The sequence below is a fragment of the Bufo gargarizans genome, chromosome 2 (genome assembly GCF_014858855.1).
Source record: "Bufo gargarizans isolate SCDJY-AF-19 chromosome 2, ASM1485885v1, whole genome shotgun sequence".
Lineage (NCBI taxonomy): Eukaryota > Metazoa > Chordata > Amphibia > Anura > Bufonidae > Bufo > Bufo gargarizans.
This window is the reverse complement of record NC_058081.1, coordinates 517,713,451-517,733,894: the sequence shown is the minus strand read 5'-3', so window position 1 is coordinate 517,733,894 and position 20,444 is coordinate 517,713,451. Positions and strand designations below refer to the sequence as shown.

General features: G+C 47.8%; 1 protein-coding gene across 4 annotated transcripts in view; it reads left to right on the top strand.

The window, feature by feature from the left end:
* Positions 1-14,571: 14,571 nt before the first annotated feature.
* The window catches only part of BCL2L13 (BCL2 like 13), a 28,442-nt gene continuing 22,569 nt past the window's right edge, over positions 14,572-20,444 (top strand). For 3 of the 4 annotated variants that reach the window (XM_044281354.1, XM_044281353.1, XM_044281351.1), the window contains exon 1: positions 14,572-14,723. The gene's annotated coding sequence lies outside the window, so the exon portion shown is untranslated. Of the gene's footprint in view, positions 14,794-20,444 lie in introns of all 4 variants that reach the window. The other variant, XM_044281352.1, reaches the window with a different exon arrangement.

The following is a 20,444-nucleotide window of genomic DNA, read 5'->3' as shown; positions in this document are numbered from 1 at the left end:
TGTAGATCTTCTCTTTCCTCTTCTCCTCCGTTTGACCCAGACCGCCATGACAAATTCTTTCAGCCGCATCTCGTCTCTACAGAGTTTATTACACAGACACGTTAGATTTCTCATAATTGGGGTCATTTATCAAACTAGGTGTAAAGTACAACTGGCTTAGGTGCCTACAGCAACTAATCAGATTCCACCTTTCATTTTCCAAAGGAGCTGTGAAAAATTAAAGGTGAAATCTGTTGCTGTGGGCAACTAACCTAGTTCTACTTTACACCAGTTTGATAAATTACCCCAAAGGTCCCTACAGTGTCTACAGCAATTATAATGTCCCCTAGAGTGCCCCCAGTAATAATAACACCCTATATTGCGCTCCAGGTAATAATGCCCGTATAATGTCCCCAAAAATAATGTCCCCTAATAGAAACGCCCCCACACTACCCCCATATAGTAATTTCCCCTACACTGCCACCATATAGTAATTTCCCCCACACTACCCATATAGTAATTTCCCCCACACTGCCCCATATAGTAATTTCCCCCTTACTGCCCCACACAGAAATTTCCCCCACACTACCCCATATAGTAATTTCCCCCACACTACTCCCGAAAAGTAATTTCCCCGACATTGCCCCATATAGTAATTTCCCCCACACTGCACCCATATAGTAATTTCCCCCACACTGCACCCATATAGTAATTTCCCCCACACTGCACCCATATAGTAATTTCCCCCTCGCTGCCCCTATATAGTAATTTCCCCCTCGCTGCCCCTATATAGTAATTTCCCCCACACTATGCCATATAGTAATTTCCCCCTCACTTCCCCACACAGTAATTTCCCCCTCACTTCCCCACACAGTAATTTCCCCCCCCCCACGACCCCCATATAGTAATTTCCCCCTCACTGCCCCTTATAGTAATTTCCCCCTCACTGCCCCATATTGTAATTTCCCCCACACTATGCCATATAGTAATTTCCCCCTCACTTCCCCACACAGTAATTTCCCCCACACTACCCCCATATAGTAATTTCCCCCACACTGCCCCATATTGTAATTTCCCCCACACTGCCCCATATTGTAATTTCCCCCTCACTGCCCCCACACAGTAATTTCCCCCACACTACCCCCATATAGTAATTTCCCCCACACTACCCCCATATAGTAATTTCCCCCACACTACCCCATATAGTAATTTCCCCCACACTGCCCCATATAGTAATTTCCCCCACACTGCCCCATATAGTAATTTCCCCCACACTGCCCCATATAGTAATTTCCCCCACACTGCCCCATATAGTAATTTCCCCCACACTGCCCCATATAGTAATTTCCCCCACACTGCCCCATATAGTAATTTCCCCCACACTGCCCCATATAGTAATTTCCCCCACACTTCCCCCATATAGTAATTTTTCCCACACTTCCCCATATAGTAATTTCCCCCACACTGCCCCCACACAGTAATTTCCCCCCCACTGCCCCCACACAGTAATTTCCCCCCCACTGCCCCCACACAGTGATTTCCCCCTCACTGCCCCCACACAGTGATTTCCCCCTCACTGCCCCCACACAGTAATTTCCCCCTCACTGCCCCCACACACTAATTTCCCCCTCACTGCCCCCACACACTAATTTCCCCACGCCACCCCCATATAGTAATTTCCCCCACACTTCCCCCACACAGAAATTTCCCCCACACTACCCCCATATAGTAATTTCCCCCACACTACCCCCATATAGTAATTTCCCCCACACTACCCCCATATAGTAATTTCCCCCACACTACCCCCATATAGTAATTTCCCCCACACTACTCCCGAATAGTAATTTCCCCCACACTGCCCCATATAGTAATTTCCCCCTCGCTGCCCCTATATAGTAATTTCCCCCTCGCTGCCCCTATATAGTAATTTCCCCCACACTATGTCATATAGTAATTTCCCCCTCACTTCCCCACACAGTAATTTCCCCCACACTACCCCCATATAGTAATTTCCCCCACACTACCCCCATATAGTAATTTCCCCCACACTGCCCCATATTGTAATTTTCCCCTCACTGCCCCCACACAGTAATTTCCCCCACACTACCCCATATAGTAATTTCCCCCACACTACCCCATATAGTAATTTCCCCCACACTACCCCATATAGTAATTTCCCCCACACTGCCCCTATATAGTAATTTCCCCCTCGCTGCCCCTATATAGTAATTTCCCCCACACTATGCCATATAGTAATTTCCCCCTCACTTCCCCACACAGTAATTTCCCCCACACTACCCCCATATAGTAATTTCCCCCTCACTGCCCCTTATAGTAATTTCCCCCTCGCTGCCCCATATTGTAATTTCCCCCTCGCTGCCCCTATATAGTAATTTCCCCCTCGCTGCCCCTATATAGTAATTTCCCCGACACTATGCCATATAGTAATTTCCCCCTCACTTCCCCACACAGTAATTTCCCCCACACTACCCCCATATAGTAATTTCCCCCACACTGCCCCATATTGTAATTTCCCCCACACTGCCCCATATTGTAATTTCCCCCTCACTGCCCCCACACAGTAATTTCCCCCACACTACCCCCATATAGTAATTTCCCCCACACTACCCCCATATAGTAATTTCCCCCACACTACCCCCATATAGTAATTTCCCCCCACACTACCCCATATAGTAATTTCCCCCACACTGCCCCATATAGTAATTTCCCCCACACTGCCCCATATAGTAATTTCCCCCACACTGCCCCATATAGTAATTTCCCCCAAACTGCCCCATATAGTAATTTCCCCCCACACTGCCCCATATAGTAATTTCCCCCACACTGCCCCATATAGTAATTTCCCCCACACTTCCCCCATATAGTAATTTTTCCCACACTTCCCCATATAGTAATTTCCGCCACACTGCCCCCACACAGTAATTTCCCCCACACTGCCCCCACACAGTAATTTCCCCCACTCTGCCCCCACACAGTAATTTCCCCCCACTGCCCCCACACAGTAATTTCCCCCTCACTGCCCCCACACAGTAATTTCCCCCTCACTGCCCCCACACAGTAATTTCCCCCTCACTGCCCCCACACAGTAATTTCCCCCTCACTGCCCCCACACAGTAATTTCCCCCACACTGCCCCATATTGTAATTTCCCCCACACTGCCCCATATTGTAATTTCCCCCTCACTGCCCCCACACAGTAATTTCCCCCACACTACCCCCATATAGTAATTTCCCCCACACTACCCCCATATAGTAATTTCCCCCACACTACCCCCATATAGTAATTTCCCCCCACACTACCCCATATAGTAATTTCCCCCACACTGCCCCATATAGTAATTTCCCCCACACTGCCCCATATAGTAATTTCCCCCACACTGCCCCATATAGTAATTTCCCCCACACTGCCCCATATAGTAATTTCCCCCCACACTGCCCCATATAGTAATTTCCCCCACACTGCCCCATATAGTAATTTCCCCCACACTTCCCCCATATAGTAATTTTTCCCACACTTCCCCATATAGTAATTTCCCCCACACTGCCCCCACACAGTAATTTCCCCCACACTGCCCCCACACAGTAATTTCCCCCACACTGCCCCCACACAGTAATTTCCCCCACACTGCCCCCACACAGTAATTTCCCCCCACTGCCCCCACACAGTAATTTCCCCCTCACTGCCCCCACACAGTAATTTCCCCCTCACTGCCCCCACACAGTAATTTCCCCCTCACTGCCCCCACACAGTAATTTCCCCCTCACTGCCCCCACACAGTAATTTCCCCCTCACTGCCCCCACACAGTAATTTCCCCCTCACTGCCCCCACACAGTAATTTCCCCCTCACTGCCCCCACACAGTAATTTCCCCCTCACTGCCCCCACACAGTAATTTCCCCCTCACTGCCCCCACACAGTAATTTCCCCCTCACTGCCCCCACACAGTAATTTCCCCCTCACTGCCCCCACACAGTAATTTCCCCCTCACTGCCCCCACACAGTAATTTCCCCCTCACTGCCCCCACACAGTAATTTCCCCACGCCACCCCCATATAGTAATTTCCCCCACACTTCCCCCACACAGAAATTTCCCCCACACTACCCCCATATAGTAATTTCCCCCACACTACTCCCGAATAGTAATTTCCCCCACACTACTCCCGAATAGTAATTTCCCCGACACTGCCCCATATAGTAATTTCCCCCACACTGCACTCATATAGTAATTTCCCCCTCGCTGCCCCTATATAGTAATTTCCCCCACACTATGCCATATTGTAATTTCCCCCACACTGCCCCCACACAGTAATTTCCCCCACACTGCCCTTCCCCCACACAGTAATTTCCCCCACACAGTAATTTCCCCCACACAATAATTTCCCCCCCACTGCCCCCACACAGTAATTTCCCCCTCACTGCCCCCACACAGTAATTTCCCCCTCACTGCCCCCACACAGTAATTTCCCCCTCACTGCCCCCACACAGTAATTTCCCCCTCACTGCCCCCACACAGTAATTTCCCCCTCACTGCCCCCACACAGTAATTTCCCCCTCACTGCCCCCACACAGTAATTTCCCCCTCACTGCCCCCACACAGTAATTTCCCCCTCACTGCCCCCACACAGTAATTTCCCCCTCACTGCCCCCACACAGTAATTTCCCCACGCCACCCCCATATAGTAATTTCCCCCACACTTCCCCCACACAGAAATTTCCCCCACACTACCCCCATATAGTAATTTCCCCCACACTACTCCCGAATAGTAATTTCCCCCACACTACTCCCGAATAGTAATTTCCCCCACACTACTCCCGAATAGTAATTTCCCCGACACTGCCCCATATAGTAATTTCCCCCACACTGCACTCATATAGTAATTTCCCCCTCGCTGCCCCTATATAGTAATTTCCCCCACACTATGCCATATTGTAATTTCCCCCACACTGCCCCCACACAGTAATTTCCCCCACACTGCCCCCACACAGTAATTTCCCCCACACAGTAATTTCCCCCACACAATAATTTCCCCCCCACTGCCCCCACACAGTAATTTCCCCCTCACTGCCCCCACACAGTAATTTCCCCCTCACTGCCCCCACACAGTAATTTCCCCCTCACTGCCCCCACACAGTAATTTCCCCCTCACTGCCCCCACACAGTAATTTCCCCCTCACTGCCCCCACACAGTAATTTCCCCCTCACTGCCCCCACACAGTAATTTCCCCACGCCACCCCCATATAGTAATTTCCCCCTGTAACGGATCTCCTGGCACCCCGACCGAGTACCTCCGTTTACGGATGCGCCTAGCGTTTTCCTGAGGCTTCCAAGCACTCTGGCAGACACCACAATCACCGAACCAGCATATAAATCCTCTCCCAGCAATGAATGCTGTAGGCAGTTGAATAGGAACCATACAAATAGGTTTTCACTCCTAGCAGTCAAACTGGGACAGCATGCAATTAATCCTCCCCCAAGGATGAGACGACACTTTACCTTGAGGTTTAAAACAGGAACTCACTTTATTTTAACACAAGCATTGATTTATACACATCTTCCAGCAAGGTACCACCCACAGCCAATCATATGTATCTACAGTATTTAAACCTTCCCAGCAATTGTACACAAAATCCCCTTCCCTCTGTCTGTAACGCAATAAACAAAACACAATGAGCATTGTCTGAGACGTAATTACCAACACAATAGCATTGTCTCAGACGCAATCCACAAAATACAATTATCAAACGTAATGGACTAACTTGAACCCTGGAATACACATATACAATTCAACTGAACACATAATAACATGCATAGTATTTAAGACAGCCTGAATGCAATCTGCTACACAGTCTTAAAGGGGCATTGCTCCTAAAAGTCAGACATGTCCACGGATGGCCATTAAAGGGCCAGTAGCAGCAATATAAAATAGCACATGCCCAAATATTGCATTCAAACGTACCAAATCACCAGGGGCCATAGTCAGCAGGTAGGAGGCGGGTAGCCAGTCCTCTCCAATGCCCAGTGGCGAGGCGGGTTCCGCCACATTTCTCCCCTTTCCCATTGAGACTATCCAGACTCCAGACCTCCAGGCGGTCTGGGGCTCTGATAGTCAGCCGGCCTTTCTCCAAGGGTGTAGTTGTCCCTATGGCCCCCTGCCACTTGTTCCCAGTTGTAGATCCATGACTTGGGGGGAAGGTAACCAGGGTGCCCTCTCCCCTGGTTGAAAAAAGCTGTTGCTGGGGGGAAGGGGTAACAGGCTCCTCTCTCTGCGACATCCTCCCTTGTTGTAGGGGAAAACAGACTGCCTCTCCTTCCAATACATTGTCCTGTTGTTGTGGACCAGGACAGACTGTCCATATCTCCAGTGGTGCAGGTACAGAGACTACGGTCCCATCTGCACTGTTGTGGGGCTTGCTGTCTCCCCTTGGTGTGCTAGGCAAACCGCTGGGGCTACTTGGGGAACAGCGGCCAGCGGTGCTCTGCACTGATGCCAGCACTTCTGCTGGGGCGAGGGGGGTACAAGCCAGCCCTGTAACAAGGGGGTCGGTGGAGCAGAGGCTAGCGGCTCTCTGCCCTGATGCCAGCTCTTCTGCTGGAGGGACTGGAGTACAGTCCTGCTGGGTAGTAAGGGGACAAGTAGGGCAGAGGCCAGCGGCGCTCTGCCCAGATGCCAGCTCTTCTGCTGGGAGGGGGCCAGAGGGGGCTAACGACTCCTCTACTGACCCCAGTACCTGGTTTGGAGTTGGCTGTGGAGGGGAGGAGTTGCTTACCTCCTCCTCCTGGTACTGCTGCTGGAGTTGGAGATCTGGGCCGGCTGCCCAGTATCCCTGTAGGGCCGGTAGAGAGATCTCGTTCCCATCTCCACCTGCCATCTGTGGGTCTTCCCAGGACCAGTCTGTGAGGTCCCTCAACATTTGCGAGTAAGGACCACCTGCGTCCACACCTGGCAACTCCGGCTGCTGCTGAGGGTCTGGGCCAGCTGCCCAGCATCCCGGTGGAGAGACCTCGGTCCCGTCTCCACCTGCCTGTTGTGGTTCCTCACAGGACCAGTCTATGAGGACCCCTACTTCGGGTTCCTCTGGCCGCCTCAAGGGGAAACGGCTTACCTCCTCGGATGCAGCCTCTGCTCGGCTGCTGTAACACTCCTTCTGCTGGGCAATTTCTCTCTCTTTCGCCAGTCGGAATTCTCGTTCCATCCTTGCGTGTCGCTTGGCTGTGACCTGGTTCCAGATGGCCTGGCATATATCCATGGACACATTATCTCCATACTGGTCCACTCGCTGCCTCACCTCGGCCAGCCAGTCATCTTCAGAGTCTTCCATACTTGTCTGCTCCAAGTCGCTGGATACCTCTGCTCCCAGGGGCGCTGCACGAGTGCTAGCGTTTGCCCTCAATTTGTAACTCCACAAGTTACCGGTGTCTCTGAGCTGCTTCTCCTCGCACTAGGACGCCATCCCACCGCTTGCCACCAATGTAACGGATCTCCTGGCACCCCGACCGAGTACCTCCGTTTACGGATGCGCCTAGCGTTTTCCTGAGGCTTCCAAGCACTCTGGCAGACACCACAATCACCGAACCAGCATATAAATCCTCTCCCAGCAATGAATGCTGTAGGCAGTTGAATAGGAACCATACAAATAGGTTTTCACTCCTAGCAGTCAAACTGGGACAGCATGCAATTAATCCTCCCCCAAGGATGAGACGACACTTCACCTTGAGGTTTAAAACAGGAACTCACTTTATTTTAACACAAGCATTGATTTATACACATCTTCCAGCAAGGTACCACCCACAGCCAATCATATGTATCTACAGTATTTAAACCTTCCCAGCAATTGTACACAAAATCCCCTTCCCTCTGTCTGTAACGCAATAAACAAAACACAATGAGCATTGTCTGAGACGTAATTACCAACACAATAGCATTGTCTCAGACGCAATCCACAAAATACAATTATCAAACGTAATGGACTAACTTGAACCCTGGAATACACATATACAATTCAACTGAACACATAATAACATGCATAGTATTTAAGACAGCCTGAATGCAATCTGCTACACAGTCTTAAAGGGGCATTGCTCCTAAAAGTCAGACATGTCCACGGATGGCCATTAAAGGGCCAGTAGCAGCAATATAAAATAGCACATGCCCAAATATTGCATTCAAACGTACCAAATCACCAGGGGCCATAGTCAGCAGGTAGGAGGCGGGTAGCCAGTCCTCTCCAATGCCCAGTGGCGAGGCGGGTTCCGCCACACCCCCACACTTCCCCCACGCAGAAATTTCCCCCACACTACCCCCATATAGTAATTTCCCCCACACTACTCCCGAATAGTAATTTCCCCCACACTACTCCCGAATAGTAATTTCCCCGACACTGCCCCATATAGTAATTTCCCCCACACTGCACCCATATAGTAATTTCCCCCACACTGCACCCATATAGTAATTTCCCCCTCGCTGCCCCTATATAGTAATTTCCCCCACACTATGCCATATTGTAATTTCCCCCTCACTGCCCCCACACAGTAATTTCCCCCACACTACCTCATATAGTAATTTCCCACACACTGCCCCTGATAGTAATTTTCCCCTCACTGCCCCATATAGTCATTTCCCCCACACTGCCCCATATTGTAATTTCCCCCTCACTGCCCCCACACAGTAATTTTCCCCTCACTGCCCCCACACAGTAATTTCCCCCACACTACCCCCATATAGTAATTTCCCCCACACTACCCCCATATAGTAATTTCCCCCACACTACCCCCATATAGTAATTTCCCCCACACTACCCATATAGTAATTTCCCCCACACTACCCCATATAGTAATTTCCCCCACACTGCCCCATATAGTAATTTACCCCACACTGCCCCATATAGTAATTTACCCCACACTGCCCTATATAGTAATTTCCCCCACACTTCCCCATATAGTAATTTTTCCCACACTTCCCCATATAGTAATTTTTCCCACACTTCCCCATATAGTAATTTCCCCCACTGCCCCCACACAGTAATTTCCCCCTCACTGCCCCCACACAGTAATTTCCCCCTCACTGCCCCCACACAGTAATTTCCCCCTCACTGCCCCCACACAGTAATTTCCCCCTCACTGCCCCCACACAGTAATTTCCCCACACCACCCCCATATAGTAATTTCCCCCACACTTCCCCATATAGTAATTTCCCCCTCGCTGCCCCATATAGTAATTTTCCCCTCGCTGCCCCATATAGTAATTTCCCCCACACTATGCCATATAGTAATTTCCCCCTCACTTCCCCCACACAGTAATTTCCCCCACACTGCCCCTTATTGTAATTTCCCCCTCACTGCCCCCACACAGTAATTTCCCCCACACTACCCCATATAGTAATTTACCCCACACTACCCCCATATAGTAATTTCCCCCACACTACCCCATATAGTAATTTCCCCCACACTACCCCCATATAGTAATTTCCCCCACAGTACCCCCATATAGTAATTTCCCCCACAGTACCCCCATATAGTAATTTCCCCCACACTACCCCATATAGTAATTTCCCCCACACTACCCCATATAGTAATTTCCCCCACACTACCCCATATAGTAATTTCCCCCACACTGTCCCATATAGTAATTTACCCCTACACTGCCCCATATAGTAATTTCCCCCACACTTCCCCATATAGTAATTTCCCCCACACTGCCCCCACACAGTAATTTCCCCCTCACTGTCCCCACACAGTAATTTCCCCCTCACTGCCCCCACACAGTAATTTCCCCCTCACTGCCCCCACACAGTAATTTCCCCACACCACCCCCATATAGTAATTTCCCCCACACTTCACCCATATAGTAATTTCGCCCACACTGCACTCCCATGAAATAATTTGTCCTCACACTGCACTCCCATGAAATAATTTGCCCCCACTGCACTCCCATGAAATAATTTGCCCCGCACACTGCCCCATGAAGAAATTTGCCCCCACACTGCACCCCATGAAGTAATTTGCCCCCACACTGCCCCATAAAGCAATTTGCCCCCACACTGCACTCCCATGAAATAATTTGCTCCCACACTGGCGCCCATAAAGTAATTTGCCCCCACGCTGCACCCCCTTAAGTAATTTGCCCCCACACTGCACCCCCTTAGGTAATTTGGCCCCACACTGCCTACCATGAAGAATTTTCCCCCACACTGCACCCCATGAAGTGATTTGCCCCAAGTAATAATCTGCCCCACATGAAGTAATTTGCCCCCATTTAATAATCTCCCCCCGAACTGATTTGCTACCACACTGCCCCATGTCCTCCTCTGCCCCCCAAAAAGTTGGCACATACAGAAACAAAAAAAAATTAAAAGCTAATACTTACCTGTGTCTGGCATGGTGAGGCAGACGCGCATTCTTCATTGTCCTGCGTCCCTCCCGGCACAGGCGCGCAATGACGTCATCACGCATGCCTGCGCCGGGATTTCACTACCGCATAGGCCTCAGGCCTACTAGGCCTGAAGCCTATGGCTATGATTGGCAGCGGGGCAGGGAACTATTCGCTCCCGTGCCCCGCTGCAGTATGTGGGCGCTCGGGTCGGCGTTGGGCCCCCCAGGGATGCCGGGCCCGGGGCTACCGACCCGAACGAGCCTATTATAATCTGCCACTTTTGTTAGGATATGTGCTGTTCCAGCTCATGGGTTCTGAACTAGAATTCATAATTATATTCTACGTTATTTGTTATCCACTATACTTAGTTTACTTTGCTGCCATCTAATGGCTTTTGTTATATTTTGTTTTTGTAAGTTATCTATACTGTACTTTCCATGTCATTCATCCTGTAACTTCTCATCCTCTGTAAGATCATGTGTCCTCCAGTCTTTTCCTGTTTATCAGTCATGCATCACAGAGCTGGAGAGAGGATTTTACTTTCACCTCTATCATCATTTCTCACGGTACAGTCAATAAATTACCTTATGGATTAGCCATTGCATCTCCCTCACTGGAATTCTACATCCAACTGGTGTCTCTAGGGGAATGATTATAGCAAGTTCACTTTCTTCCATTGCTTGTACTTGTACATCAGAGACTTCTCTCATGTACAATGGTGGCAGAATAGTGGGGCCAAAAGTGTTCTCCAAATTGCATTTACGTATTTCAGAGGGTGAAAAATGGAGCATGTACACTTGTGATGGCCATTATGAATGCCTCTTCATGCTCTTTGGCTTTAACAATGGCATGGCAGCATTACATGAGTTTTTCAAAGACATCTTCCAAAATCTGCTGTAAATCAACATGATTTTTTAACTAGATGGCATCCTGATCAACTCTCCTTGGAAGTTTGGTTGTAGTGTCTTGCAACGGTTAAGAGAGAAGCTTGAAAAAAGCCACTTTGAGAAATCATTGCTTACTTTTTTGGGATATGTGACAGTCCACAGCCTACAGATGGATCGTGAAAAACTGTCTACAGTCCTATGCCTCATTCACACGTCAGTGTTCGGTCAGTGATTTCCATCAGTGATTGTGAGCCAAAACCAGGTGCGGCTCTAAACACAGAACAGGTGCAGTTTTTTCCCTTCTACCTTATGTTTATGGAGGCTTTAATCCTGGTTTTGGCTCATAATCACTGATGGAAATCACTGACCGAACACTGACTGTGCGAATGAGGCACTAGACTCGCCTCATCCTTAGGGCTTAGGAGCCACATAGCATTTTTTTTTCAAGTTTTGACAACTATTATCAACAGTTCATTTCACATTTCTTCATACTCACTGCACCTAAGGCCTCATGCACACGATAGTTGTTTTGGTCCGCATCCGAGCTGTGGACCGCAAAACACGCAACGGTCGTGTGCATGAGGCCTAACTCTGTTCTCACAAGAAAAGGAGTGAACACCAAAGATTGGTTACCTCAAAAAAAAAATCTGCTTTCCAAGCCGTAAAAGAGGTTTTCTCCTCTGCATCCATCTTGCATCCTGATGTCAGTAGGTATTTATTCCTGGAAGTGGATACATCTTCTGTAGGAGCTTGAGCAGTACTGACCCAGAAAAGTTTATTTGGCAAGACTTAGGAATAGCATCATACACTAAATGGACAAAAATATTAGAACACATATCTTAGTCTTTAAATTTCTGTGTTTATTCAGTTCCATTGACACAGGTGTATAAAATCCAGCCCCCTGCCATGCAGTCTGCCTTTACAAACATTTGTGAAAGAATGGCTTGTTCTAAAGAGCTCACTAAAATCCAGCATGATACTGTAATAGGATGCCACGATTGTCACAAGCTAGTTCATGAAATGTCCTACTGCTCCTAAATATTCAACTATTATGGCCTCATGCACACGACCATGGTGTGTTTTGTGGTCCGCAAAACACGGATGGCATCTGTGCGCGTTCTGCAATTTGCGGAACAGCACGGACAGCCTTCAATATAAATGCCTATTCTTGTCCGCAATGCGCGGACAAGAATAGGACAGGTTATATTTTTTTTCGCGGGGCCGCGGAACGGAGCAACGGATGCGGACAGAACACGGAGTGCTGTCCGCATCTTTTACGGCCCCATTGAAGTGAATAATTCTGCATACGAGCCGCCAAAACGGCGGCCGTGTGCATGAGGCCTAATTGTGAGTCGGATTATTGGAGAGTGGAAGTGTTTAGCAAACTCAGCCATGAAGTGGAAACCATTTAAACTTACAGAGCGGGCTTATGGAGTGCTGAGACATATGGTACATAAAAGTCACTACTGCTCTGTTGACTCAATAACTGCAGAGATCCAAATCTCCTCTGGCATTAAAGGGGTTATCCAATAATATACAAATGTCCCCCATATTCTGTGCCCCTCACAGTGAATATACTTACCCTGTTCCCCGCGCCACTCCTGGATCCCGCACCTCCGCTGCAGCTTCTCCCCGTGCGCGGGGGGAAGCAGCCAATGGCTGGCAGGGACGGGGATGAGCTTCCCTAGCATCACCCGCTAGGAACGGGGTAAGTATATTCACTGTAAGGGGCCTGGCATCTGGAGACATTTTTATAATATTGGATAATCCCTTTAACATCAGCACAAAAACTATGGGCCAGGATCTTAATGACATGGGTTTCCATTGTCAAGCAGCTGTATGCAAGTTTTACATGACCACGCACAATGCCAAGCGTGAGATGGAGTAGTGTGAAGCATGCCAAAGCTGGACTGTGGAGCAGTGGAAACATGTTCTGTGGTGTGATTAATAACACTTCTCTGACTGGTAACCTCAAGGATGAGTCTAGGTTTGGTGAATGCCAGAATGTTACCTGCCTGACTGCATTGTGCCAACTGTAATGTTTGGAGGAAAAGAGATAATACTATGGGTTTGTGTACTAGGGGTTGGCCTAGGCCTCTTAGTTCCAAGGCATTTTGGACAATTGTATGTGTCTAACTTTGTGACAACAGTTTGGGGAAGGTCTTTTTCTGTACCAGCATGATTGTGCCGCAGTGTACAAAGCAAGGTCCATAAAGGCATGGTTAGGTAAGTTTGGTGTGGAAGAACTTGACTGGTCTGCAGAAAGCCCTGAACTGAACCCCATCAAACACCTTTGGGATGGAGAATATGAGCAAGGCCTTCTCATTCTCCAAATGTTCTCCTGGAAGAATGGGCAAAAATTCCCACAGACTCCAAAGTCTTGTAGAACGCCTTCCTAGAAGAGTGGAAGATGTTTTAGCTGCAAGAGGGGACCAACTACATATCATTACCTATAGATTTAGAATGAGATGTCACAAAAGCCCCTGTAGATGTAGTGTGTAGGTGCCCCAAGACCTTTCTCCATATTGTGTTATCTGTTTCAGCTCCATCCCATGCCAAGCATCTCTGTCGTCTCCTGGGTCTGATCATATGGCTCCATGCTGTTATCTTTCTTCTTCAGAGAAGGTGCAGCTAGTGTGAGGCTGCCACCGTCCAGCTAGTGCTGCACAATCCAGGCAGGGGATCTGGCACTGTCACCTACCTATTGCCACATCTAGTGAGTATTGTGGCAGGCGTGGTACCAGGCCCAACGTAGCACATTACGTAACAGATCACATGTCACACATGGTGTATCAACATAGAACACTGTGGTTGGTAAATTTTAGGTATGTAAAGCCTGCCCCCAGGAACACCCCCAAACCAAGCTGAAATGCCCATGTACAGGTGGGGCAGTCAAGCCCAAGACAGCCTGAATTTCCTAGGACTTCCTCTGAAAAATAGGGACAGTCTTTGCAAATCCATGACTGTTGGCAAGGACAGGTGATTTCACATGTATGTAAGTCCATCTTATTTTACTTAATCTGACGTGAATCATTTGCCAGCCCAGCCCCTGTCAGGTCCTATACACATGTATGACACTATATAATAATGGACAGAGCATGACTGACAGCCAGAGGTGACACAGCCAGAGGACGCAGTGCCCCTTTAACAGTCCAACCCAGCTGGTGATGACGTCAGTAGCCCCACCCATTCTTTCCAATGTGAGCGCAGAAAACGCCTTTCCGCGTTTCAGCCCTCATCTTCATTAGTAGCTGGTTCTCCCGGCCACACCCACGTTGTTTATTGCTGTCTCCGATTGGTCAGCTGCTGACAGGTGTGGGTGTGTCTCTGCCAGCCTTGCGCCCTAACGTGACGTGACGCCTCGCACGTAGCCTCGGAGAGCTCCGCCTCCCATCATGGCTGCGGCTCCTGTGTAGAACTGGAGCCGGGACAGGAGGCACCGCTCAGCCCTAGTTGCGGCCACAGGTGAGGGGGCGGGGAGTTCGTGCAGTCTGCCATCCCTGGTACGAGGAGCCGGGGCAGATCTCCGTGTTTGGTGCGTGCTCGCATAGTTCCCCCTCTGGGGGGGTGACTGCCTCGGCTCTAAGGCAGGAGGCTTGATGAAAGACCCTAGTGAAGGGACGGGAATAACCATGCTGGGTTATTTACAATCTAGGCTTTTCTATACAGTTTTGACCGCTGCCCTCTAGTGGAGGATCAATGAATTACATCTTGAATGATCCCTTATTCTATAATCTGTCTACACCAGTCGTTGAGACATCTCCCTCTGGTGGTGGGGCATAAGATAACATCTTGTAGTCAGCAGTTTCCTTTCCCATAGGCGCCATCTTCTGCAACTTTATCTGCCCTCTAGTGGACGAGTAGAACATTTGTAAGTTCTCTCTGCATGTTGCCTTCTGCCCTAGTTATTGACTCTCAGATCTCTGCAGAAGTGCCTGCCCCCTAGTGGAAGGTCTAAACATAATGTATTTTCTTTAGATTACCCCCTGGGCCTGTTGTGTTATTATAGTCCTATAATCTCTATATTGGTAGCCTCTGCTGTAGGTGCCGCTTGCCACGACCATGCCATGTGCTCGCCTCACACCCTCTCCTCCATGCTATATATATATATGTGTCACCGCATAGCAGAGCCGACTGCTTGTAGCGGCAGTATACTCGTGATGTGGTTACATTCAGTGAGCGGCACGTTTTGCAATGCCATTATCTCTCATAACATGTCAGCCGGTGACTGAGGCCTGTAATCAGCCCAGAACACTGCTGCACCGAGGTCTGCTGCTCTGCCAGCCAGTGTCGTCACGTCGTGTGGAGGTTAATTATATAGACATATTTCCACAGGCATTGTTGCTCAGTACAAGTGCTTCTTCAGCCGGGTGGGTTATATTAGGGGTCTGCAGCTCGTGGCTCTTCGAGCTGCAGACCCCTAGTGCTGGGCATACTGTAGGTGTAATGTAACATTGGGATCATAGGTTGCTGGTGTAATATTAGAATGTCACGCCTCAGGTGTGATATCCATTCAGGAAATGTACACATAAATAATGGACTTTTAGGGTATAGAATGGATGTAATAGACTGTGAGGGTATAGTATGATAGATTGCGGTATATAGTATAGATATGATAGATTGCGGTATATAGTACAGATATGATAGACTGCGGTATATAGTATAGACAGGCTTGGACTGGCCCACAGGGGTACAGGGGAATCCCCCGTTGGGCCCCTGAGCAAGGTGGGCCCCTAGTCTCCCACCCCCTTACACAAGTGGCACATAACACAGTAGACTTACTGCACAACATACATATATTCAATGTACAGCTCAGGCTGCTTTCACACTAGCGTTCGCTGGTCCGCTCGTGAGCTCCGTTTGAAGGAGCTCACGAGCGGACCCGAACGCAGCCGTCCAGCCCTGATGCAGTCTGAATGGAGGCGGATCCGCTCAGACTGCATCAGTCTGGCGGCGTTCAGCCTCCGCTCCGCTCGCCTCTGCACGGACAGGCGGACAGCTGAACGCTGCTTGCAGCGTTCGGGTGTCCGCCTGGCCGTGCGGATCCGTCCAGACTTTCAATGTAAGTCAATGGGGACGGATCCGTTTGAAGATGCCACAATGTGGCTCAATCTTCAAGCGGATCCGTCCCCCATTGACTTTACATTGAAAGTCTGGACGGATCCGTACTAGGCTATTTTCACACTTAGCTGTTCTATGCTAAAAATAATGCAGACGGATCCGTTCTGAACGGAGCCTCCGTCTGCATTATTATGAGCGGATCCGTTCAGAACGGATCCGCCCGAACGCTAGTGTGAAAGTAGCCTCAACCAGCCTATGTTCATATAAAAAAACTTGTTAAATTATTTATTATATTTGAATGTATCCGTATCGTGGGCCCCCAAAATAAATTTTACTGGTGGGCCCTAGGTACCCCAGTCAGACACGGAGTATAGATATGATAGTCAGGGGGTATAGTACAGACATGGTAGACTGTGGGTGTATAATATAGATATAATATACTGTTGGGGTGAATTAGAAATGTAATAGACTGCCCCGGGTTTATTGTAGCTATAATACACTATTAGATCTTCACTGAACAAAAATATAAACGCAACACTTTCGGTTTTGCTCCCATTTTGCATGAGCTGAACTCAAAGATCTGAAACATTTTCTACATGCACAAAAGACCCATCACTCTCAAACACGGTGGATTTGATTTAAATCAAACCGATTTAAATCACTAGTCAGTAAGGCTTGATTTAAATCATAGTTTTTTTACATAAAGATTCATATTTGGACAATTTTTCTGTTGTACTTAGGAGAAAAATAATCATTACCTTAATAATAACAATTTAAATAGGATTTATTCAACTGCAACAATAACATTACAGCATGTTATTTGCTTAAACATCCATGTTTTTGTTAACTAATTTGGCTAAAGAATATATATATATTTTAAGAAACTTAGACTGTCAGCCCAGCCTACACGAGAAAGTGATATGAAGTGAAAGTGATGAAGAAATATTGTTTATATTCTATTCACTGAACCTTAAACTTAGCACTGAAGTGGTTGATTCTGTATTTATAGGTTTGTAGAAGTTAGGATTAAGATCTTTTTCTCAACTCTGTCCATGTTATAAATTCAGTTTTGAGAACTCCAAAATTAAACCAAGCATCTGTGATAATATCTTGTAGGCAGAGAAACTGCCCAATAATCTTACAAAAACCTCTGCAAGAGCATGACATTGTGAATGGATTAATGGAATTTAACAAAAAATTTAACATATACAGCCTTATTCTTCATAATTAAAAAAGTAATCTTTTTTTCATAATGAAATAACATTTGGATGGTAAAATATTTTCCTCAAATTTATTTATATTTTTTTTATCATTGAATTTTATCCACCCTGCTCTCAAATATTGTTCAAAAATTTGTGTTAGTGAGCACTTCTCCTTTGCCGAGATAATCCTTCCCACCTCACAGGTGTGGCATATCAAGGTGCTGATTAGACAGCACGAATATTGCACAGGTGTGCCTTAGACTGCCCACAATAAAAGGCCACTCTGAAATGTGCAGTTTGATCACACAGCCAATGCTGCATGTGGAGGTCCTGGGCTGGTGTGGTTACACGTGGTCTGCGGTTGTGAGGCCGGTTGGATGTACTGCCAAATTCTCTGAAACGCCTTTGGAGACGGCTTATGGTAGAGAAATAAACATTCATTGTACGGGCAACAGCTCTGGTAGACATTACTGCAGTCAGCATGCCAATTGCGCGCTCCCACAAACATTGGCTGTGTGATCAAACTGCACATTTCAGAGTGGCCTTTTATTGTGGGAAGTCTAAGGAACACCTGTGCAATATTCATGCTGTCTAATCAGCACCTTGATATGCCACACCTGTGAGGTGGGAAGGATTATCTTGGCAAAGGAGAAGTGCTCACTTACACAGATTTAGACAGATTTGTGAACGATATTTGAGAGTGATGGGTCTTTTGTATATGTAGAAAATGTTTCAGATCTTTGAGTTCAGCCCGTGCATAATGGGAGCAAAACCAAAAGTGGTGTTTTTATATTTTTGTTCAGTGTAATAGAGGGTCGGGGTACGGTGCAGATGTAATGGACTATGGGGTATTTTTATAAATGATGGCATAGACTGCTGGTTGGTACCATTATTGGGGTACAGTATCGATATTGCGCACCACCATTGTGTATTATAAGTACAATATGGTATTGTTCTCGGTCTGCTCTTGCAGCGCAGGTCACTGTACATGGGGCCCTGTTGTTGGAAGTAAATCCACTGCTGTGTTTTCTGCAGACAGAAGCTAAGCCCCCAGAGCCCAGTCTGACAGACCACATTATACGCTTGGCCTGCCTTCAGCCGTCCACTGAGCTGACCGCCGCCGCCCTGTATAGGAGTATACACAGTATACATATGGCATTACACAGCACATTCTGTTGCACCATACCCCGGCAGCTCCGCTATCAGCATCCTATAGAAGTATCGATTGCTGCATACCGGTGCCTGTCATTATTTATACCTGCCCCGTAAATCGGACAGATATGGCTGCCGCCAAGTCTTACATTAATCACACAAAGTTATTGGTTTTGACTGTTAAAGGCACATTCCACCTGCCGTTTCCTCTCTTTCCCCTGTACAGTTGTCATCTATTACTCCATGTTTGACTGGAAAGAGACTGATTGTGGTGTTCTTCAAGGATAATCAGGTGAAACTCGAAAAAATTTGAATATCGTGCAAAAGTTCATTTATTTTAGTAATGCAACTTAAAATTAGAATTTTGTGAAAAGGTTCAATATTCTAGCTCAAAGTGTCACACTGTAGTCAGCTAATTAAGGCTACATGCACACGACCGTATGTGTTTTGCGGTCCTCAAAAAAAACGGATGACTTTCCGTATGGCATCAGTTTTTTTTGCGGATCCATTGTAATAATGCCTATCCTTGTCCGCAAACTAGAAAAAAATAGGACGTTTTTGCGGACCCATTGAAATTAATGGGTCCACATCCTATCCGCAAAAAAAAAAACTGAACGGACACGGAAACAAAATACGGTTGTGTGCATGAGGCCTGATCCATACCCCCTGAGCAAAGGGCACCTGAGACTGGGATTATGGGGTTTTCATAAGCTGTAAACTATAATCATCCAAATTATAAGAAATAAAGGCTGGGAATATCTCGCTTTGCATGTAATGAGTCTCTCATATGTTAGTTTCACCTTTTTAAGTTGCATTACTGAAATAAATGTGCTTTGCACGATATTCTACTTTTTCGAGTTTCACCTGTATATGTAGAAGCCCCCCCTGCCCCCATGATTACTACTTATGTGAGCAGCATCAGCTAGACTGTGAGGGTTACGGTCCCTTTAACGCCTCATGCACACTGCCGTGTTTCACGGCCGTGTGCGGGCCGTGGAACCGCGGCCTGGATCCCTCCTGAGAGCAGGAGCGCACGGCGTCACTGGTTGCTATGACGCCGTGCGCTCCCTGCTGCCGGCACAGTACAGTAATACACTGGTACGATCTATACCAGTGTATTACTGTACTGTGCCGGCAGCAGGGGGCGCACGGCGTCATAGCAACCAGTGACGCCGGGCGCTCCTGCTCTCAGGAGGGATCCAGGCCGCGGTTCCACGGCCCGCACACGGCCGTGAAACACGGCAGTGTGCATGAGGCCTAAGGGAAACAATCTATTGTACTGTTGAGTATATGCCGTATATAGATGTATACAGAACAGGCCTGCAGTCCATGTAGTGTAATACTGTAAAGAGGGGGGTGGGAATGCTGTAACAGTAGGGAGCGCCCAACATTTCTGGGTGCAACACATTTAGATAACTCTTTATCTGACCCCGTCAATGCCTGGAAGGAGGGGGTCGCTGCGCTTTCTTTTCTTTTTTACTTTTCCCCAAACACTGCCCCTCCCCCTCCCTAACCTAGTCCTGTACCATGTTGCTGCCCTGTATCTGTCTGGTGTCTGCTCTGTCTTCCTCCTAGTCTGTGTGCAGTTGTAACAAACACTCAGCTGTGAGAGGTATTCATGGGGAAGTAAGAAGGTCCCTATTCACTGACAGCAGGCAGAAAGCGTGAAAGTGGTGAGATTTGAGTTGTCCTCAGAAGTTCCACACATGAGCTGTGTAGCGTTACTTTGTGTGTGATGCGGGCGGCCCTCTGCGACCCTGGCGTGGAGGTG